The 24,110-nt window shown below is 38.6% G+C and overlaps 1 long non-coding RNA gene across 1 annotated transcript; it reads right to left on the reverse strand.

Annotated features, from left to right (window-relative positions):
- Window positions 1–36: 36 nt before the first annotated feature.
- LOC145420983 (uncharacterized) lies at window positions 37–22,667 on the reverse strand. The gene is made up of 3 exons (XR_013902228.1): window positions 21,657–22,667; window positions 7,811–7,987; window positions 37–1,015 (listed from the first exon to the last, which is right to left on the reverse strand). It is a non-coding gene; the product is annotated as an uncharacterized LOC145420983 (long non-coding RNA).
- Window positions 22,668–24,110: the final 1,443 nt, after the last annotated feature.

Genomic DNA, 24,110 nt, shown 5'->3' on the forward strand with positions numbered 1-24,110 from the left:
AAGGTATTCCTTTGAGCTTCAAAAATTCATGCTTATGTGGTTCAGGGTCTGCATGCAATCACATAATGAAAGCAAGGCACAAATCAATAGCTCTGATATCTAAATTGGCCATTGAGTAAAAAAAAGGATGGATATGATTCAACAAAAGTATAATTTATTTTAACCCAATACAAATTAGAATTTTATCCAATAAACTAGCCCAGTGTGACTGAGTTCATACATTGATCATAAAATAGCCTGTGCACCGGCCATCACATAAACCATCATTAATTCAGTCAATGTCCCTTGTACACGACTGCCTTCTTGTCTCTTGTCCACACTGAGCTAATCAGCAGTTTTTATGATCGATTACACAGTTATTCAGGGGAAGCCACTGGGCCTTTGGGGACCGGCACAGACACACACACACACACACACACACACACACACACACACACACACACACACACACACCAACGCCTATGCTGCAGAACATGTTTAAAATCCTCCTTTAACCTTGATCATGAACGATGAAGAACATGACACCTAATAAGTGTTTTTCATTGTTCACTGTCCCTGTAAATACATAAATCACTCCCACCTTGTACAGTCAAGGGTACAGTGGACAGTGCAGAACCATGTGCAAATGTGTGTGCGCTGAGGGGAAACAGTCCAGTCCAGCTGGCATCGACACAAATGGAAAAAGAAAACAAAAGGAAAAAAAAATCTATGCGAAATATTTTTAAAAAATGTAATTACTTTTATGTTTTTAGCAGACAAAGTGGGACAGAGAAAACATATCTGTAAATATTTGAGCAGATATAAATGCATACGTGTGAATGTGTATGTTAGGATAACATACCCCCTGGTGAGAACAACAGTAAGGTCACAGGTAACAGGAGAGTCAAACCAGGGGGTGGAAGGAGTTAGTCGTTGCCATGGTATGTGGAATGGAAGTACAAGGAGAATGGACACCAGCTGCCATGGGAGAGAGTGCCAGGGCATACGGGAAATCAGCATGCGGCATTCTGGGATACTGTTGATGAAGTACAAACACAGTATGGTGGGTAAGACTCAGTATCCCCTCCCCCTCCTACTGTTTCAGCCCAGTTTCCTCACCTTCCCAGTCTCACCCACCTCCTCACAGTATGGACTGTTTTATCCCAGAGGAGGGGCTACATCTTTCTTTGTCTCACTCCATCTTGGTGGGTTTTTCTTATCTTTTTTTCTTTTACTAGAGAGTCATTTTTACTGTAGTTTTTGTTCCTCAAATACATAGTAGGCAGAAATGAACACACCTCTTGGGAATAAAATGATGACAACTGAGTGACTGTGACGAGCAATGAGTCCATTTCTCATTGCACATTCCTTGTGACAGAACTCCCTTTGGGTGGGAAATTAGCTCTATTCAGTGAGACAAAAGTGTTGAGATGTTCCGACGACACAAGCCTGAGGTGACAGTACACATGAGTATAAAACACAATGCTGACACAGACGGCACACACTCCGTTTGCCCTGGCAACATTTGCTTGGCTTCACTTTCCGTTAGTGTTCTCTCATTGTGAAGAGGAGGCTATCCTTCCTTGTTTCTTCCAATGAGGAATCTGTTTATTTCAACAAGCTCACTACACACAAACACACACCTCTTCACTCCAACTCTGAAGTGTGGATCATAGGAGATGAAAAGGCTAAGGCAAGTAAAGCTCTCCTCTTCCCCTCACCGCACATTTGTGGTAGTTATTCATTCATGACAAAACCCATTCATGCTCTGACAGCCTATGTCCTCACTGATGTATGGTGTCGTCTCCTGCCATGATCCCTGCAATGTGCAACTGGGTCCTTGCTGCCTTGCACCCACCCCACCTCCGCATATCACTTTAGCTCAGGCTGGATATGAAGCTGGGTTTCGGGGTTTATTCATATACACGACAGCTTTGATACATGACAGCAAAAATGCGCTGATGGGGGTGAGCGCCAAAAAATCTGTTTAAGATCACACGTCTGAGAGCGATGGCCCCACCATGTGAATATGAATGAAGGTGGGAAATTAATGCTTTTGCCTGTTCTTCCTCTCTCTCTCTCTCGCTGTTATTTATTCACATTTCATTCCGTGAGCACACAACCCCTGCAGTTTCTGTCAGACCAGGCAAATGCAGAGGGAGGGTGGCTACAGATGAATATGATTGCCCTCTCTGTCTTCCCAGATTCCCGTGTAGAAGGAAATCAGAGCTGTTTGTAATGCCATTTGAGATGGTAAGGGTCAATTTGTAAATCAACCTGTTTTTTGCCCTTAGAATTCATTAGCATATGTAGCAGGGAAACACAAGGTTTGCCTCCAAGGAACAGACTGCTTCCTGTAGTAGCAGCATGCAAAACTCCTGCATTAGCTGTATTAATCAAGCATGCAGCTCCCCAAAGCTTTAAAGACTGTTTTTAATATCCATCAGCTCATTGTTATGTTGTTATGAGCCTCAAATTTACTGTCTAGTTAGTCTCACGGACTAACTGAAAGTAAGCTACCTAGCAACCAAGCCGGCCAGAGGAATCTGTGCAGCATTTAGCAGCTATGAAGCCCTTATAAGCTGGTGGACATGAAAACTGTTAGATCATCACAGGATTGTCTTGATGCATGCTCAATAATCCAGGTAAGTAAATCCCAAAAGTTGATTCTGTTCATCTGGACGTAGCGTTTTCAATAGTCATAGCCCACTGATCAAAGACCATTAATCAATTGCCATGAGTACCATTCAGAGAGAGTTGGAGAATGGCTGCAATCACAGCATTGTAAGATGGTGAAAGATGTACCCTTAGGTCCCCTCCTTGATTCAGAGATGTTCTTTCCCTTTTCACGTAAATGGCCTCCTTGACTCCCCGCTCAAACCAGCGTTCCTCTGTCCAGAATGTGTACATCCTCATCACTGGACTACAAAGTCCTGGTCTGATGAGTTAGCTCTTCTGTGTTGTGCCATCTGCTTCGCCAAAAGTTGTTTGGTTTCCCCAATGTATAAATCATGGGAATCCTCCTGGCACTTAACAGCATACACGACATTACTCTGTTTGTGTCGGGGGACCTGATCCTTGCGGTGGAACAGTTTTTGGAGCAGCGTGTTTTGGGGTTTAAAAGCCACAGAGACGCAGTGTTTGGAGAAAAATGTGTGTCAACTGTTCCGATACTCCTGACACATATTGGATCACTAAGCCTAGGCAGCAGTTGCCCCTCTTTCCTGGATCAGCTGAAGCTTTTTTTAGGTGCCTTCCCAGCTTTGAGAAACATCCAGCTGGGATAACCACATTTACTCAGGACCTTCTTGACGTGATGTTCTTCTGCTTCCCTGGCCGCTATGTCTGTGGGAATGGTTTTTCGCTCTATGTTGTAGCGTCCTGATGACACCCAGTTTGTGCTGCAGTGGATGATGAGAGTCAAACCTTCACTCATCATCCACTGGAGCACAAACTGAGTGTCATCAGGAAAAGGAAACTGACCTCACGGTTTCAGTTATTGTGCAAATGTACTGTTTGTAAGTTTGGGGAAACCTGCAGTCAGCTGAGACGGAAGAAGTCACTTGGATGAGTGACGAAACGTGTCTCCCACTGAAAACGCTACGTCCAGATGAACAGAATCAACTTTTTTTGTCAATCCTTTCACAGGATTGACAGAGGGAAAAAAAATATGCAAATTTGTGTTTTCAAAGTTGATCAGTTTAAACATGAGAGTTTGCATCTACTTTAAAGTGATAATCACAGGATGAGTGCCTAGTGTTTTTAAGTGGTATTATAATTGGCCCGGTAGTTGCAAAGATTGGTGTACTGATACTTTCTATCAGTTTCAGTCTTCCTTGTAAATCTAGCAAACACTATCATGTGAAATGTGAAGTAAAATTGTCAGTAGATATAAATATTAGAATTTCATTTCCTTCAATGGTGCCCCATAACTACAGCATTATGGTGGAGTACTGTAAACACTGCATCAATTATCTAATATCTTATGACAAAAGGAAAACAGGTGTTTGAGAAATTTGTAGTTGTGAAAGTCACAAAAGAAAATAAAGCTATACTTGCTATTAGCATTTTTTTCTGAATGACTGCTGTGTTACTACAATGTAATGTAGTCCAAATGTGTTAACTAAGGATAATATCGGCTTCTAGGTTTATTTGAGCAGTTGCTGATTTAACACTTTGACATAAATCTGACTTAGTGCTGGAAATGTTTCTTTTACTGCTGCCTGGAGCAGAATGTTTGTGGCAATAATATAATCATTTAGAGCCAATTGCCCCCAAAACACTGATGAGAATAAGCAGGTTTAAACTTTTCACTCATTAACTTGTCAATATAAACTAAATGTTTGTCTGGAGTCTGGAGTCAGACTACTTTTTAAGTCCATTTGTGCAAGGTGTAGCATCCCCATGGTATAAGTTTGTGGTTGTGACTATATCATAAACTGCTGCGTTGGCCAATATCTACACAAATTCCTCATTATTTGAATTAACGTTAATTTCAGTGGTGACTGACACATAAAATCTGCATTTGCATTTTTTAAAGAGTTTGAGTTTTCTCTACATGGCATCCTTTAATCATTTTCTTCTGTTTCCTCTTTTTCTAAAAACTAAACGAACACAAAACAACACAGATCATTATTTTCTCATTCACTGAGCATGCATACATTTCAAAGTAGCCTGGATCAACCTTAACACTGAGTGAAGTAACATTATTCCTCAGAACAAGTTAGAATACAATGCTAATATACTTATACGTGTAATATATAATTACACAGCCACACAGCTTATCAAACAAACTAGCAACTTAATGTACTCATGTTATACATGCATCACAAATCAAATAAAGTAAATTAGAATATTAGGCAGCATGCAAACTTACAGGAATAAACCCGCTACTGCGCCTATGCGGAGCACTGAAATAGTTAGGTATAACAAAGGCTCCAGTATACCAACTGTGGCCAATAGAGGTCACCATACCACAAAACAAAAGAATATTAATAACGTTCAAGCTACCAACAGGTTTTCCGCTTATAGATAAGTAAACAAACAAGTACGACAATAATAAAAATGACTTATTATTTAAAAACTAGCATAGTGTTTTTGTTCAATTAAACAAGAACAGACAAACAGCAAGTGAAACCAGAAGTAAGCACCAAATGTGGACTTTATCACCTTGTCAAAGAGCAAGCACTACAATTTGGCAGTTCGTGTCCATGAACACAAACTAGAGGATCAAATTTCCTGAGTATTTCATGCACTGCCCTCAAACTGTGCGGCAGCTGCTTTAACACCAACAAAAGGACAATTTTTGTCAGTGAGCAAGAATCAGTGAAACCAATTTTGTGACTATGTCACAAACTGGCAGGAGACTGTATTATCACAGCACTGTCATCACTCATTTGTAACTGTATATTCCTCATGTATTCATGTCAAGGTATTGTTTATGCCGTTTATGGTTAGCATAGATTACTTACGATTGAGGTCACGTGAGTCCATTTTACCTATTTTTTTCTAAGACCATCCTGTCGTCATGTGTTAATTATCATTATAGTTTGTAAAACTCACACCCCGTGTAAAGCCATCTTGTGTGTAGAAAAGAAAGTCAGTTGGCAAACAAACAGCGTCTGCACGTCAGTCTATTCTAAGCTTTGCGTCTCAGATTGAAAATTGGCTTGTGCCCCACTCTGTTATACTCCCACTGATCTATTGTGAAGCGTCTGTTCTTCTATTGCAATACCCCACTGGTTTGGTTGAAGTGGATTACACATCATTAGTTCTGTATTTTATTGCATTCTCAAACTAACATGTAAAAAGAAAATACAATTCTAGTTTTTAACAAGAAGCAGCCAATACATTTTGAGAAGAAATCTGGGGGGGGGGGGGGGGGAGTATTAACAAGTATTTAAAAACTCCATCAAATATACTGAACCTGAAAAATATCACAGTTTTAGAACTGAATCTTTACGTCAAAATAAATTAAAAGAATCTTTCAAATAAAATAAGCCTACATTGGTGACAGTTTGGTTTTATCAAGATCAAAATCAATTGCCTTGGGGTGTTTAAAAGCAAAAGCGACAAAATATTTCTCAAGTGGAATACAAGAAATTGAAAATACAGATTTATTTTTCGTTGTGTCATTTGTATCATTGTATCCATTACAAACACCATGCAGAAAAGCAATCTCATTTCCTTTGCTAAGTGACATATTTTTCTGCTTTAACACTGAATATAAAAGTCTAGGTTTGCACAACAGTAAAATCTTAAATGAAAACAAGCTTTCTGAAGGACCTGATGGAGAAAAGGACAATCTCAGTTTTCTCACTTTTCCTCCTTCATTCATCCATGGTTAATACCACTCTCAACTGGAGTCGCTTTCAGTCTGGCACTTAACAAAACCACAGTTCTTCATCCATATTAGTGCCAGCAAGGCAATCGCTCACTGAACCCTAACAAAATAGTTTGGCTAAGAGGATTTGGCTAATATCTCATTAGCTTAAAGGCAACAGCTCATTCTGCCCTCGCTTTTATTTGGACAGCACTGCTGTGGATTAACACTCTCTAAATAACAAATGCCACCAAGCCAATTTATCTGGCTTTGTTCAATTTAATTTAATTTCCATTACTCCTCAAAACATCTTCAGACCGGTTTTATTAGGACTGTGAAAACTTGTCAGGTTCAGGATGAGAGTAGAGGTTGACAGCAGTTTGGTTGAACAATCAACATGCAAAGTGGAGGAGACAAGAGTTGCCAACATCCCAGTATCAGTATAGCACCAGCTCCAGGTACAATAATGTGTTACATGCCACGCTGACACAAGCTAGCAATTTCTGTCATACTTATTTGTTAAGCTTTACCAAAGAAGGCTACACCATGCTCGTGTATGTTTCCATAAATCTTCACAATATGACATAACATAAAAGGAGGGGAAATTCTTTCAGCTCCTTTTCAGTAGCTGTAACACTGTATGTGTCAGAGCTGTTTCTACTCATGGACATTATCCTGCTGATTTGTGTGGGGAGTTACTGTCTGCTCTGCTTTGCTCGGCTGATTTTTCAGCTTCTCAGCTCAAGCGGCTGTCTTGTCCTCATTCCCCCATCTTTTCCTATATCTTAGAGTATGATAGGTTTGTGCTAATGAAGCTCCTTTGGAACATATAAGGACACAAACTTGATGTTTTAGACATCTTTTTCATCCACTCTGAGCACAAGCTCACATATTGGAGTGTCTGCATATAAATTCCAAATCTATATTTGTAGTTTCAACAGGACTCTGTGAAGAAAATAAGCAGATCCTTACTGCATCCATAGGAAATGAACTTGAATAATTGATCCTCAGCAAGTGTTACCACCTGTGTAAAAACAGAGCTTTTGGCAGTTTGCTGGTCTGGAGCATTACGGTGTGTGTTCGCAGGAGTGGTGGACGTCCCTAATTTACTAATTCATCCCAGGGTCAGATAATACAATGTCAGAGGCCTCAGTTAACGAGTTAAATGTTAAAGTAGATGACAGTACAATTCGAAAAAGACCAAACTAATATAGCTTGTTTGGAAATGTTGCCACAAACAGGACTTTAATATCACCAACCATTCCCATTTTATTACGGTGTATCCATACAAATGGCCCGCCCTGTACAGTGGAGGACTCAAGTGCAGATAAAACCCAAACGATGATAGCGGTTTTAAAGTCTTTATTTAACTCGAAAGGAAAACTGGGCAGGATTTGTTCACTAGAGTGATGGGGACTGTTTAAGCTGTGGTCTTTAGATAGGTCCACTAGGAGAGAGGAAAGTGGTGCAAGTGTAAGGAAGACTGTCAGAGAAAATGTTCTGACTTACTTGGGAAAGTGGGAGAGGCGGCTGGTGAAAGGCTGGCAGGTTCTAGGGGGGCAGGCAAATAGGCAGGTAGTGAGAGCTGTTGATCCTGGGATGCTTTCTGTGCACGTGGGACTGGATTCATGGATGGAAGGAAGTGGCACAGGTGAATAATCCATCCTTTTCCTCAGAATGCAGTCGCTGGTAACAGGAAGGCAGAAGCGTTAGAAAAAGGGACCAAGAAATTCTCAGAAGAAACATTAGTTCCTTAAATACAGGAAAACAGGTGAGCCACAGGACCTGTAGAGTCATCTTTCCAACAGCCCTTACTATTTACACCTCTAAGAAATATTTCAAATGAATTAGCAAAATAGTAAACTGAGGAAGAAAGATGTTTTTGTATTATAAGAACTGAGAATGGTCCAAATTGTACTGTCAAATCTGATTTTTTTTTCCATGTTCAGTAAAAGTAATGTTACATTTTTTGAGTGATCTGAGTGTTCTGGTGCCCTAGATAACTGCTTACCTTCATCCACTGTGTGCACACACACGTATGCAGGGCTTACTTGTTTATCTCCCAGGAATTTCTCTAATATGTACCTATATGTCACCTTTGAGTTAAGTGTTCAACATGGTTGCCTGTCTGTATCACCGTTTCAGAAAGGCAAAGTGGGCCAGCACTAACATTTCAGAGCATTTCAGCATACAGTACCTACACCCTGAGGGAACGGAGAGCTCACGCCAGCACATTGTCATCTCCCTTAGTCTTTCTCTAGTTTGAGACATTTGCTATGCTGCCACTTCATTCCTCTCGCTGCTTTTTGCCTGACACATCTGTGTTGCTCATTTCTTATACATGCCATCTTCCCCCAGCTTACTGTAGCTCTTTCCAACCAGCTGAGCCAATTAAATTGGTGTTTACCAGCAGCAGAGATTATGTCCCAGTCTGAAGCAGGACCACCAAAAAACACTCCTTCTACATGAATAAAGGATGTATGCGAGATCACACGCACAGCACTCCTGGGACCCCAAAAAAACCCAGGGAGGTTTATGTGGGAGGTGGTATTGTTGAGGTGGTGATGGAAGTGAGTGAATGTTTAGCGAGACAACTTTTATAAGTGCGTTGACTCAGCCTACTGGAGTCATATACCAAAAATAGATAGATGCATCGCTTTGCATCCCTTTGTGAAATACAGTTCAAGAGTTCAAACAAAGAAGGAAGCAATGATTTTATCCAAGAAATACCTTTAGTATGATGATTACTAAGTGGAAAGTTACTAGTTAGTTCTTCTGGGAATAAGATAAACGACACTTAGAAAAGCTCATCACTGAATTGGCACCTTATGGTGGACTGGTGATCCCATGAGCTATGTTTTTGAGCATTATGTTGTTCTGCCTCATGGTAACCTCTCAGTTGGCTATGCCTGAAAGTTCGTGTAAGGAGGCATCTATGTTTCATCCCAGTGAAACCACTCCAGCTGGCTCCAGCAGTGTGAAGCAGTAGAATTACTTACTCTGAGTAGAAAATCATTTCAGCCGCCCGTGTTTACATTATTGTATTTTGCACAACTCTGTTGCTTGTGAAGCTCGCACACAAGAATTTCACTCACACGTGCTGTACCAATGTACCTGCACATGTGATGTGACAATAAAAGTGATTTGATTTGATTTGTTTGCCATCATAGTTGATATGGGGTTCCGTTTGTAAAGTGAAACATGCTGAAATTAACGGCAACATTTTTCCACATTTAGCTCAAAACCTTACAAAAACATGTTTTCGAGTAATTTTTTACAACATTTAGTAAAATATTTGTAACTTTTCATCAAATGTTAAATCTAAATGTTAAATCTAAATGTTAAATCTAAATGTTAAATGTTAAATGCTAAATCTAAATGTTAAATCTAAATGTTAAATCTAAATGTTACAGAAAACTAAATATTTAGGCTAACATGCAAATTTATTGTACGGATCAACGGAAATACCAAAATAAAAGCTTCCCGAAAACCTCCGGTGCAAAATTGTGTCTGCTCTCCTCCTCACCTCTCCCAGCCATGTGCTGCTTCACTTCTTGCCTACGAGCATGTCCAGCGATTTTGCTGGACATGTGCTGCAGCGATTGTGAAGTGGAGACTGCAGCTGCTAAGAGTGCACTACTGCTAAACCTTTGGATGGCCGACAAAACGGATCTTCCGATGTTTTCAGCTAAATCGCCGGACGTGCTTTCTCATGGTCCGCGCCTGGTTATGGCTGAATTCCAGTGGAATGACGGTCCCGCCATAATAGACGTTCCAGCCATGTGTTCCAGCCCTAAACCTAACCTTATCCCTAACTTTAACTAGCAGCTAAATGACATAAAATAGTGTTTTCCAAAGCGATTTTTAGAAAATGATCGAACATGTGTAGATTGAGTCCAAACGGTTCTCATGTGCTCTCCTTTTTCCGATGCTGTCATTTAGGAACGTGTTGGGTACCCGAAAGCATAACATGTTGACAATTTGTCACTTAGCGAAAATTATTATGCTTAGGGAGTGAGAACGTGTCTGACCACTACCAGCACACTTTTGCACCGGAGGTTTTCGGAAAGCTTTTATTTTGGTATTTCCGCTGATCCGTGCAATAAATTTGCATGTTAGCCTAAACATTTAGATTTAACATTTAGATTTAACATGTATATTTAGATTTAAATATAATATTTAGATTTAGCATTTAGATTTAAATATAATATATAGATTTAACATTTAGATTTAAATATAATATTTAGATTTAGCATTTAGATTTAAATATAATATATAGATTTAACATTTAGATTTAAATATAATATTTAGATTGAATATTTAACATTTAAAATTCTGTTTTAAATATGAAAGGTTACAAATATTTTACTAAATATTGTAAAAAAAGGACTTGTTTTGAGCTAAATGTGGAAAAATGTTGCCGTTAATTTCAGCATGTTTCACTTTACAAACGGCGCCCCATAAGTTGAAGATGGGATTATAGATCAATTGATAAAAATAAGAATTTTGCTTTGAGACTCTTTTCCACCCCTTTTTTCTTCATCACAACACACTAGTCAAAACCACTGCACACATACAGCCGCTCCAGCCAGCCTGACAGGCATGACAGCCAAGTCGAACTGTAGATGACACAGGAACTAAATCGCAGGTTATCATGGATCCTTAACTAGTATCAATGAGTGAAAAAAAATATTTTCATCATGTCAATTTGGATTCAAGATTCATTTTGAAAGTAGTTTGTTAATAGTATCAGTGGTTTTATACTATATTCTGTAAAATTATCTGAAACAACATTTAGGTAATTAATTCTGAAATTATATGATACAATATGTGTTTAATATTGGTACTTTTTTCTCTCTTCTATACTATGTCAACAATATTACAATACTGCAATGCCAAATTAATGGGAAAGAGTACTCTTTCAGTTTTCCCCTACGTACAACACAGATCACCTGATGTAAACAGTTTTTAACAGATGAATTAAAATCATGCTGCACTATAGTTAAAGTAATAAGAATTACAATACTCATATTACAGTTGGTTTTTTTCCTGTACTTTTGTCTACTGCACTGTATTGCTTTTTTTGTGCATGGAAAATGTTTGCCATGCTGCAAAATTCAAAGTCCACACCAAACTGAATTACTACTTCCCACTGCAGCTGAACTGCTCGGATCGCCTCGTTTGTAGTCAAGGCTTTCCTTCCGTGACTTATCTAAGTCGCTACATAACACATTTGCATAATAAAGACCTAAAATGGTGAGTTTCAGACAGATGTGAAAAAAGGTGCTGCAGCTCGGTCAAAATGAGTTTGTCAGTGAGCATGATATTAGCTCCCATAGTTTCTTCCCTTAGTATTACTTTGTAAGTACTGATGGCATTTAAGAATTTTATTTCCTTCTAAAAATGTAAAAAATAATAATAATGATAAAAAAAAAATTTTTGATAAAATTGTTTGTTTTGCTGTGCGGATATGATATTTTTCACCTGATGGTGCTCTGGACCTCTGAAAAAGTTGCACAGCACCTAAATGAGTCAGTTGTGACTCTTCTGTAATGGGTTTTTACTAACAGTGACAAGATTTTCTAAGCACTTTGCCTAATATGCATCTGTGGCACCAGGTAAATAATAGCAAAGGGTCTTGTCAGTGAGGAATTGAAGCGGGGACATAATGATTGGTGCATTTGCACCCAAAGCACCTAACTATAGGGTCAGCTTCATGCTTTTTCCCAGCTGGTATTTTATAATCTGCATTTTTCAAGGAAAGCATTTTGAAATAGGAAAGGCTGATATGCATATTTTTCAACCTCTGCGGGTACTTGAAATCTGAGCATCTGTTTAGACCGGCATCAGAAAAATCCTATCAGAGAATTTTCTCTCTTGCTCTTACAGAAAGCATACACTTTATTTCATTACAGCAAAAAAAGCATATTTTTTCCGTGTGTACCCTAACCCTACACACCCTGCACCAAAAATGCTTGCACATCCAATTTACTGACATACCTTGCTTCCACGCACTAGTTCCTCTCCAAAAGTACATGTATCTCTGATATCTATACCCTAGTGTCAACCACCTAAATGAGTTTTGCACTTCCACAATAAAAAATTGTCAGAAGGCTGAGACTTTTTCTTTTTTCAAGTTAGAGTGAGTAGAGCTATAATGTGCCTGCAAATGAGCTCACAAATCTCTTAGGCCACAATCCTGTATCTGTGAGATTGCATAGGAATAGTTTCTTTGCAGAATATGTCTGTGTGTGTGCCAGTATCGGATATAAAGAGTGGGTTTCCGGCATGTAGAGATGTAAAATGTGACTAACTGTGTGATGTATTATAAGTAGAATCCTTTGAGCTTTTGCTCAATTACAGCCAACAACCAGCACCATTTGTGACCATATTTCAAGCCTGATATTGTTTGATTTGACTTTTTCATCACAGTTCTCTGATAAAATGAGCTTCTGCAGGCTTGCTTTTAACTCACTTGAACCTCTGTCATAGTGAAGGACAACAAGGGAAATTAAGTAATAGGCTTGGCAGAGGCAAAGTGAAGGGGTAATGACAGAGGCACAAGCAGATGTACCTTCCTCTACTTTTCTTCCTCTTTGGGGTCTTTTTAACCACTTCACATCTATGCTCTCCTACCTATGCTCAGTGCTGACAAAATGCTGCGGAGCTCTTTATGTGTGAGAGAGAGCTCCATTCTGAGCCATTATTTCACTCCGTTGTTTAACTCCATCCTTTTTTGTCATAGCTTCCGATCTCTGTCCTTCTTTCCTCTAGCATATACTGAAAAAGACTGCTCATTTCTTCAAAGTCACACGCATAGCTAACATGTTAAAATATTAATAACGGTTCATTTCAAACAGAGGATGAGGCATATTTGCTTTTCTTGCAATGGCTCTTGTTGTTGCCTTTCTACCTATGCCCCTTCAACGAAAATATCTTCTGTCTTACGACTAGATCGTGTGCGTTTTCCACATTTTTCCAATCATTTTCCCATCTTTGAGATAACCGTCAGCAGGAATGTCCTATCTGCCAATAAATCACTTTGATTTCGCTTTTAAGAAAGCAAAAAAGGAGCAGGGTGTACAACCGCGCTATCCACACTTGTTTTGCAGTACGCCCTCCATTTTTCATCTTCTTAGCAGTGACAGGTGGTTAAGAGTGAAATAGAAATTCTACTATAGCATTCAGAGAACAAGTGCAGCAAAAAGTGGCTAATTACCATAAATATCCTCTTCAGAAAAGAAGACTGAAGAAGAAAAGAAGCACCTGAAGCTCAGATGTGTATGTGACTTTGTGTTTACCAACAAAATGTTCATTATCACTCTTGTTCCAATGATGAGAACACACTTTATCCTCTTGTCCCTCATCTTCATCACCATAGCTACCTTATGTTAATTTGAATTTTTGTGTTGCTTTTTTTAAGGACATCCACAGTAATGAGTAAGCACTCTCTCTTTAATAAACAACTTTCAGCTGCAGATTTTTTTTAGACCGAATGTCCTTCCTAACACAATCCCACAGGGATTTGTCACCACACCAGGGATCTTTCACTTCTCAGGCGATTATGTAAACCACTACACTACGGAGCCGCTCTCCTTAATACAAGCCTTTATCGACTAGAACCAAGTTAGAAATCCACTATTATAACTGCATGCACAGCACAATTCATGTGTTATCTAATTACCTTTTAAAGGGCATCATAACCCCATAGCATAATTAACATAGCTTTATACAAAACCAGGTTTTATTTCTGTCTTCTGTTGGCTGCTTGCATGTCAAAAGAGCTTTGTGAAAAGATTTTCCTCTAAGCCTACTAATGTGCCAATATTTTCAAAGTGGTCATTGTTTTCCAAATTTCTCATGGAATATATTCCCAGCTCGTTTTTGGGTTTTTTTAATCAGACATTTTAAAGTACTATTGCATTTTGCTGCTGATTTGGAAAACTGTGCATACAAAATATTGGAAATGAAAACAAATTAAAAACACGCCCACATAAAAAGTTACCATACTTGTAAAGTTGACGTAGAGGTTGTGTCATATGTGGCTGAGACTCACTGAACATGCATATATGATCAAAATATTTCCAACCTTTTGGGACCGCTTATTCATCTCTACGGAGATACTGATAGTAAATAAAATCATGATCAAAAAACAGTATTTGAATAAATTAAGTAATGAAGCATGCTTGCATAAATATCTATACAAATTCAGCCGATGTTGGATGTAATGAGTTACAAAGACACTATAATCATATTGCATTTTTAAGTAACGCAGTAATAACACATTACTGTACTAAACTGAGTGACTGCATTAGGGTTACAATTATTTTCTTACTTTCACTACAAAGGTTTTTCAGTTATCTGCATGCAGGGCAGAACAAGAACCCAGAGCGACTTTAAAGCTGAGTGAATGCTGACCACAGCCCAGCAGCCGGACCCTGATCTCCAAAAGGTAAACTGATGAGCTGTCACTCTGCAGCCTCCATTTCTACCTGTCCATGTTTCTAAAGTAGAATCAGTGTGTCCATCACTTCAAAGCCACTTTGTTCTGGTTTTCATCTTTGCTTTGTGTTGTTGGATTTGTGTTCAAACGTAAAAACGAAAACACAGATTTTATGCGTGTTCTCATGAGGGTAGTCATTTGTGTTAGTGTGTGTGACTGTAGCCTATTGGTTCAAATTGTTAACTGGTAATTGAGTGACAATGAGTTACAAAAAAGTAACAAGTAGTGTAACTAATTACTTTCTTTGGTGAGTAATTAAGCAACATACTGCATTACTTTTAAGAAAAGAAACAATGTGCAACAGATTACTTTTTTTGAGTAACAACCTTAACGCTGGATTCAGCTTACCTTAAAATAATAGCCATGTAGCTAAACTTGTTGAATTTATTTCCAGGACAGTATGCATACACACACCTACAGCAAATACTGGACCAGACAGGGTTCTGCTGCTGTCAGTTGTCATAGCTGACAGCTTTGTAGAAGAGAACAGCAGACTATGGAGCCTGATTGACAAGCAACGTCCATACAGCTCTTTTTATCCCATCAAGTTGTGAAATGTTATTATTGATTGACTCTGAAGTAGGTTTTCTCCTCTCTTTTGTCAACTTATAATGCATGCATTTGTATGAGGACAGACTTATCAAACAAAGCCCGGAGCTATTATTTGTGAAATTGGATTCCAAGTGTGGATACAGAAAATAGTAAAATTTATTTTTGTTCCTCTTATAAAGTCTTACTGCAACATGGAAAAGCAAATTTCAAACAAGCAAGCAGCTTTGGGGCAAAAATGGGAGCGGGTCAGTCTGCTGGGCTCTTTTCTTTGACTTAATCAGTCTACAAAATTACTTGCTGCTCTGTTTCTAGTTCAGTTCAGTTCCTTTTTATTTCAAACATATGCATTCACCAACGTTTCATAAAATCATTCCATACAGTTGTTTGAAAAGGAGTAGGCAGAAGTATATACTTATTTAGCCCTACCCCCTCAGGTTTACATCCTCATCATCTAAATTTGAACAGCAAAAACTTATACAATGCCTTCAACTTAGAACATAACATCTCACAAAAATATTTTCACATGTTCAACTAAAACTATATTTAGATTTGCTAATTTACAGAAGAAAATAAACTGTCTTGGGTTTCTAGAAAAGAGAATTTCAAATATTAACATTTATGAAGTTACCAAGTTCTCTAAACTGCATTCTCAAATAACTGGGTTGTAATTGTCAAAATGATATGCATGAGTGCTTCCTGAGCTGTTGTGCTTAATACAAGATGACATTTTTGGTCTGCACCACCAAACCGAAGTTTGACTGTAAAGCCTAATTTTGACCTCTGTGGGAAATCTACGGCGTGACCTGTAACGTAAAGCATAATTCAGGTATCAGAAGCTTTTGGGACACTCTACATGTAATTACTTCACTCTAACTTATGTGGAATTTAGTTATAAATGCAAAAAAAAAAAAAAAAAATGCTTTATTTAACACAACGTGATGATTGGCATGTGATCTTTACAGCTATGATTTGGCAAAATGATTTAAATACAGTTTTAGGTCTATTTATTAATGTGGTTGAAGTGCAGGCTTTAAATTTGTTTAGGAGTTACAGCTTTTTTTTTTTTTAATACAGTGTCCCTCATTTTTCAGAGGTTCTTAAGTAACTGGACATCTACAGTATGCTTTGGCTCACTATCCAGCTACACTGTGAAGCACTGTCCAATCAGTTTTGCAGAATTTGGCTGACATTATCAGTCACATCATCAATAAACACTAGCGGGCGGTTTTCACTGATAGCCATATATGTCCATGCCATAACATTGCCTCCACCAAGTTTGCCAGCTCATGTGGTGTGTTTCAGATGTTAGGCGTTTCCCTCCTTCTCCATACTTTTCTCTTCCCATCATTCTGACAGAAGTTAATATTTATTGTCTTCTGTTCAAATTTTTTTTTTTCCAGAACTATACAGCCTCTTTTTAGATGTTTTCTAACAAGGTTTAATCTGGCCTTCCTGTTTTTGAGTGTAACCAGTGGTTTGGTCAAGCCTGTATATTTACTTTCACAACAGTGTCTCTTAAACCTAAAAGTGTGCATTTTAATCAAATTTTGATCGTTTTAAATCCAGTGAGGTGGTGTTCAGAGGCAACATTACGTTTTCCATGTGCTCATTGACATAACAAAAAAATGTCTCCTGGCCAATAGAAGGGAATTGGAAATCAATAAGCAAAGAATATATTATGTTCCTGTATGAAGCAATGACTGATCGTACCCCGATGACAGAATATGGCTATTAATTGCTTTAATACAGGTGTGAGGATTAGGATACAAACAAGCAGAGATCACATTATAACAGTTTGCCTCCCATTAAGCATTTATCATATGTTTACTAAATATGACTATGGGAAGAAGCACTATCCTCTGGCTCATCATTGTCACAGCAGGTAGGTAGATGATGAGGAGCACTCATAATTGTGAATTCATTTAATCATCTGTGGTGGATACCCGGAGTTGACTTTTGGAACGAGGCACAACAGAGACCGATGTTTTCAGACTGCTCATCATCCTTGTTCTCTTTTAAATACTATTTTTTTCTGGACACCGTTGATACATATCTTACATGATTTGGTTACTGTTGACTGTGATATATACTATATATAATTATGCAACACCAGATGGTTCCATAGACAAAGCTCCATCCTTTGAAATCCTTCATCTAACTATGCTTCTCTGAAGCCGTTTACTCAACTATACACGTACTGTATGTATGAAGGGGTGGGTGTGTTCAGACTTTTGACTGGTACTGTGTGTGCCTGGATGTTCCAGATTGATGGACTACACACAGATAATTAAAAAAAATGTTCTCAGTCTTTAACATGCAATGCATAAATTAAGATAGTTCACATAATGTTTTTAAAGTGGGGTGTTACGAGACTAAATTTGGTACCATCCACTGCATCTATGTTTGTTTGTTTGTTTATTATCATTATTATTAAAATGCTTTCTTGTACCCAGGTGTGTCACTAGTGAATCTTACACAACTGTTACTCAACTCCTGTACCAGGGGGTAAACTGACTCTGGGTAAGCTGCAATACCTCCCCCTGCTGGATGTAAGGCAAATTAAACATTTTTTCCCCTCTTTGAGGGGTGCTTTCAAGCCTTTGGTGTTTTGGCGTGGTGGGTCAAATCAGATGTGAGAAATAAACTACATAAAACTTTAAATGTCACAAAGTGAAAGGAAGAAGGAAAAATGGAGAGCTTGTGCCTTAAATTCATTTTAAGTATATATACTCGGGAGGCAATTTATGAAAATAACATATTATCCTATTATATACTAAAACTAGTAAAACTGAAACTGATATGTTAGACAGCTGATATTCACGTACTGTATATACACGTGTGTTTAGTAGTTTGTTAGTTTTTTTGGGGGGGCTTTGAATTTGTAAGTAGTCTCATCTATTAGTTTGTATAGCTAACAACACCTTGACATGTAAATATGTATTTAAAGAACCAAAAGTTTTCAGTTTAAAGGCTGTTACACAATGGATGTGTTGCTCAAATTGTGAAAAAAAGAATAAATAAAGTTGACATGAAGTGAGGATGAGCTGGTCCTGATAGTCCTAAATGAAAAAGGAAGAAAGGAGAAATTGGCTTCATCCAGTTCTCAGAGGAGGCAGCAGCAGGGAGAATATTATGATTTGATCCAGGAGTTGACGCTGAATCACAACCGCTTTTGTGCATATTTCAGGATGTCAGTGGGGCAGTTTTAACTGTTGTTAGGACAAATGGGACCACACTCGACGAGGCAGAGAAATCATTTCAGAGAGCCAAGTGAGCCAGAGCAGTGTTTAGCTGAGTATCTGAGGCAAAATAGTATCATTTTACCATTTCCATATCATTGTACATTCGGTAGAGGTGTGTGATTTGAGCTACGAGTGCGCTTGTTGCACAGCGATGTGATTGGTCAGATCTGTTTATTCGATTCTGAAAAATCTGAAGAAAAAAAAAATCAAGTTCGGTCTGAAAAAAATAAATGCCAAAAATTTGTCCAGTGAAATTATGCAGTAAGTATGAACGGCTGCATTAAGTGCAATAGGTGAGTCAGAATAATATTTTTAACGCACAGAATATTCACAGGTACAGTATGAAAGGGCCTTAAGAGTATATACATGAGATGCTGCTGTCTGAAAGCAAATCAGTAGAATGTTCAAGTGATTATGAAGAGATCAGCATTTGTGCTCTCGCTCTCCTCTGGAGAACAGAACGACTTGCCTGACTGCTACCACTGGACGTCTTCCTGCCAGTGGAGGTTAGAATAGCAGGTATACTGGGAGTTTTGTGATCACACTCAACACTGATCAGCTCCATTGGGCATACCATTGAGCATCTGGCGGTCCGTCATTATGCACTGCATCTGAAGTGCCACTTCCTCGGTTGTGACTCACACAAGGGATAGCAGACGAGTTTTATGATTATTAAAATCATAGACATGCATCGTTTGGTTAAGCTCCCAATACCATAGCGCACAATCTTCCTGCTGTTATTTGTGTGATTGTGACTGCATTTATATGTATGTGTGTGGGCGAATCCTTGTTTGTATATGTGGATACCTGCGCGACAACATCTGTTGATGCACATACGGTGGTTTTTAGGTGACCTGCTCTGCTTGGATGTTTCTGGGATTGTGTCTGGGTGGGTTTCCTTGTGTGTAGGTGTGCACATAATGCTGGCGAGTTGCAGGTGTGTAGTACTTTTTGTGCATGTATGAATGGAAGGGTAGGGACATAGGTAGACAGAGGGATGCTCTGCTGCGTTCACATAAGTACGGCAGGGGTGCGGAAATATGGTTCTTGGCAACACACATGTAACATGTGTGCCTGGCAGGTGGTTCGTGACACACCAATAGTGTGTGCCAGTTAGTAGCACCAGGCACTAGAGGGGAGCTGTGCCAATCTCATGCCAACACTATGGGGCACTTTCAGGGCAGAGAAACAGCTACTAATAGGCAGAAGTGAATGTCCTTCACTTATCCCGACAGACTTTTTTGAAGCATATTTAATCAAACCAAACCAAAACATAGTGACGTTTTGTTTTTCTGAAAGTTTGTGTGCCTTAACATATCAGGTCAGTGTGTTTGCTTTTTTTCAGTTGGCTACTAAGGTTTAGTAAAGTACAACTCAACAGTGTTATAACACAACACTGAAGCCTTGTCCTTGTGTCAGGATATGCAAGTCTCTCTATTTTGACGATGTGTGTGTGTATGTGTGTTTTGTAGTTTCCTGTGGTGCATTGGGAGGCGAAGCGGTGTCTAGTTTGGTGCACGTACCGTGTTCTCATTACTGCTAACAGCCTTGAGCCGGCCTCGTCATTAGAGGGAATTATTCTCAATCCAATCACCTATCAGTTACGCTACGCTACAGAGGCCCACAATCTGTCCTCATCCGATGGCTGAGATTTCTACGTGATGTCTCCTGAATTGCAAAGGACGAACAGTGAGACACAAGAGGAACAAGGGGAGCAGAGAGTGCGAGAATGGTACATAATAGCTGCTTGTGCTATTGGTCAGGGAGCAAATTTTAAAATCAAACCCATCAAATTCTGTTTGTGGAATACTTAAAAAAAATCATTTGTAACACCGCTGCAGGGCGTTGGTATTGGTCACTGGTCAGAAAAACAAACAAACAAGCAAACAAACAAAAACAATCCCACTGCGTTTCTTGAAGCAATAATGTATATATAACATATATGTAACATGTACCATATTATGGCTTTCATTAATGTAGAAACTCATATCACCCTAATTGTTTAGAGATCTAAACAAGACTTAAAAATAGTCCTTATAAGGATGATACCTAAATGAACAGTAACATAATTTCTTTGGCAGCAGAAAATCACAGATTGCCTATAATAAGAAATGTGACTGTGATGATTTCTTTGTTGTTGACTTATTGGAGGAATTTAGAGGATATATTGCACCCACTGGCCAGATGCCTGTCTCACAAAAGGCAATTTACAAAAGTTGCACCAAAATAATACACTGCCAGTCTACTCAGTCATCTAAGAGGAAAATGGTGCTTATGCTGACTGACTTTAAAAAACAATGTCTTAGAAAGTTATTCTGCTGGGCAGTTTTTCAGTAATTCGAAAAACAAAATAAACGAAGTTAACTGGTGGTGTTGCTGTTGGTGCAGATGCTATTTTACCCTTGGTTCTCATTACTTTAACCAGCCATAGTAATTGAAAGTTGATTTAAGCACCAAATCGCAGCAAAGTTGTGTTTGCAGCAACATTATGCATTATACAATATAGGGCTCAATACGGTATACTTGGGTATCAGAAAAAAAAAACTTCTGCTAGATATTCAGGAAATGTTGCATAAATGCAAGGGTGTATCCTGGAGTTAAGGGACAGAATACCCTCAAGGTCAGACTTCTGCAACACCCGCGGAGTACAAAAGATATAACAGGTAGTAAGAATGGGATGGGTCAGATATGATTTTCTGTGTTTTTAATATGTGTTGTTGTACAGTCCTTCAGGGAATTGGAAGGAAGGAGTTGTGGATAATTTGTTGACAATGGTGGTGAGGTTTGGCACAGAGAAAACAGTGAGCAGATTGGCAATGCAAGGATGAAATAAAAAAAAAAAAGCCATCACTATTGTTATTTTCTCATTCATATTACCCTCTTATATGAAAATATTGCTTCTGACCATTGATTTCCATCTGTGTTTTAGTATATCTCCAAATCTCTCTATTCTTCGTACCTCCCAGTGCTTTTCTATTCTCCTACCATCCCATCTCTGCATGTCAGTTTCCTTGTGTCAGTGGTGGTGGTGGCTGTGCAGGTAGGGAATATGAATTACCTTGCAGGCAGGCGGTGTTCTGCTTGGAAGACTGCTGTCAGCATGGTGAGAATGGATGAGGAGAGACAGGAGAGAGATGAGACTGACAGCTCCAGCCAACCTTCATCCACCCATCCACTCCCCCTCCTCCCCCGTTTCCTCTTTTGCATGCTCCTTCCACGCCTCCCTTAAACTCCACCACTTTTCTGGTTAAAAATAGAATACAAAAACCAAAGCCTAAAGTGCCACGTGGGAAAACTGATCAGACATGTCAAATTCCAACTACAGGATAATATCTCATCTTAAAGCACCTAATCAAATATGAACCAAATATGGGTCTCTAGAGAAAGTGGTGCTCAATCTTCTGAACCTATGTTAAAAAAAAGAAAAAAGAAATTGTTGGTGTTTTACACTAAATGGTCATACGTGTTGTTATCTGGGTCTTTCCTTACTGTGAGGTTTTTGGTACTGTTGACTACCCACAATACATCCTGAACTATATTTTTTCTTTAAAACTGGGGAGATATTAAAAAAAATCTTTTGACATTTTAATAAAGAATATGAGTGCAAACTTGACAGTATATTTTCTGGACCGTTAATCAACTTAATGATGCAAAGATTCGCCCGTATTAGTTGTTGATGCAACACAGCATACATCAGTCTGCAATAGGAGTGCGTTTGCCAGATTTTACAAAGATTTTCTTTGTGCCTGTTCTAGCTGGCCTTTATCACTTTCTGCAGACAAAAAAGAACTTACTGTGAAGGTTTTACATCCCCCAATCCAGTCACATAGTGAAGGGATTTGGAGGAAATTGCTGGGGAAAACAACAATTGTTACCACAGACACGACATGAAGTTGAACACATTAAAAGAATGAAAGTTTTTTTTTTTTTTAAAGAGGCCAAGATCCAGACAGTAATGCACACTGATTTACTTTAACAATGCTGAAATCCTTACAGTATATGCCTTATCTAATGACTCTGAGTTTTATAGAAGATGGTGCTGGTTCATCCAGAGATTCGTGCCATTCTTATCTCACATAATATGGCATGACTTCCAGTGTTATTCTGCACTGTGAAACCTCAGTCTCATTAACCATCTGACTAATCTGCAGGATTGTGTAAAAGAGAAGAATGTAGAATGTAGAGGAGGTTGTTGAAGTTAAAATAAAGTGGCTTATTGATTTATACTCAGATTGGGGTTAAGCATTAATATTACACAGTCCATGAATCCACTGAAAGAATGAAAGCATTTCATGTTAACCATTAAAGGCTAGGCTGAAACTAGTCCAAGTTCTTTACAAAAATTACAAAATTTTTAAACTTTTTAGGTCTTGGTCCATTTTCATTTGTCCCTCTTCCAGTTTGTTTCTGTGTCCTCAATGTGACTCTGGTGCCAATAAGCTGAAGCTGAGGTATCAGACGGAGCACCCATGCAGGGATCCATTAGGCAAAAACCAATTTCACACAGAGCCAATTTCATAAATATGGAGTATGGGCCCACCTTTAGCTGTGCTTGACTAGCTTTCAGTGGAATACACAAAACCATAAACAACAAGCCTGCGCCTGAGCACTCCTTTTAAATGATAGCTGGAGTGTGGCGTAGATCTAAGCACATTATGTTGTAATTTTAACAGTTTAATGAGGAACACAATGAATAACTCTTTCATTCAAAACCCAAACAACCCTAATGGAGGACTTGTGATTAGTTAGAGCAATTTACAACTGCCCAATAATTATATTAATCCAATGTGTTTGGTGTAAATTGTGATAAAAGCACCAATTTAATCACATCCCTTTTAAGTCTGGTTACGATTTAAAACCTTTACATCAGCGCTGGCTGTTTTTTGTTTTGTTTTCATTCTTCTGTACAGCTCTTGTTGATTATATCTTAAAACACAATACTCATAAGAGTCACAAATGTCATACTGTACATACCGTACTACCTGTAAATAAGCTTTGCCTCCTAACCAACCTGGCTAGCCGTTATCTCTCCACACTCTTGCATATCTATCAATAAAATATACTTTATGGACTGCATTCACCTGGCCATGCACTCATTAATACATTTATATACCAGAGGTGGCAGAGGTGCTGTGCAAAACTTTATCACTTTACTCATTGTTGAATATATACATCTTTCTCTATACTTGGTCAACTTCCTAGTAAATCACAGAGAGACGCATGCTTGCATTTCCCATTTTTTGTTAATATATCCTTCCCATAATGACAAAACTCATTTTAAAATTGTCACCTTTTTAGTGAATGGCAATCCAAAAGTTATAGATTATGTTTTAAGTGAGCCAGAGATTAGAGTGGGGTGATGAGGTAAATAGAAGAGCTCATCAAGGGGGGACATGGATCTCACGCTCTCTTTTATGGAAGGACCTTCAGCACAGAAAGGGTAATTTAGAGGATTAACATAGATAAGTGGGAGAAATAAGCTATAGCCATGGACAGGCAGATCTAAGACTTA

The sequence above is a fragment of the Astatotilapia calliptera genome, chromosome 16 (genome assembly GCF_964374335.1).
Source record: "Astatotilapia calliptera chromosome 16, fAstCal68.1, whole genome shotgun sequence".
NCBI classification, from domain to species: Eukaryota; Metazoa; Chordata; class Actinopteri; order Cichliformes; family Cichlidae; genus Astatotilapia; species Astatotilapia calliptera.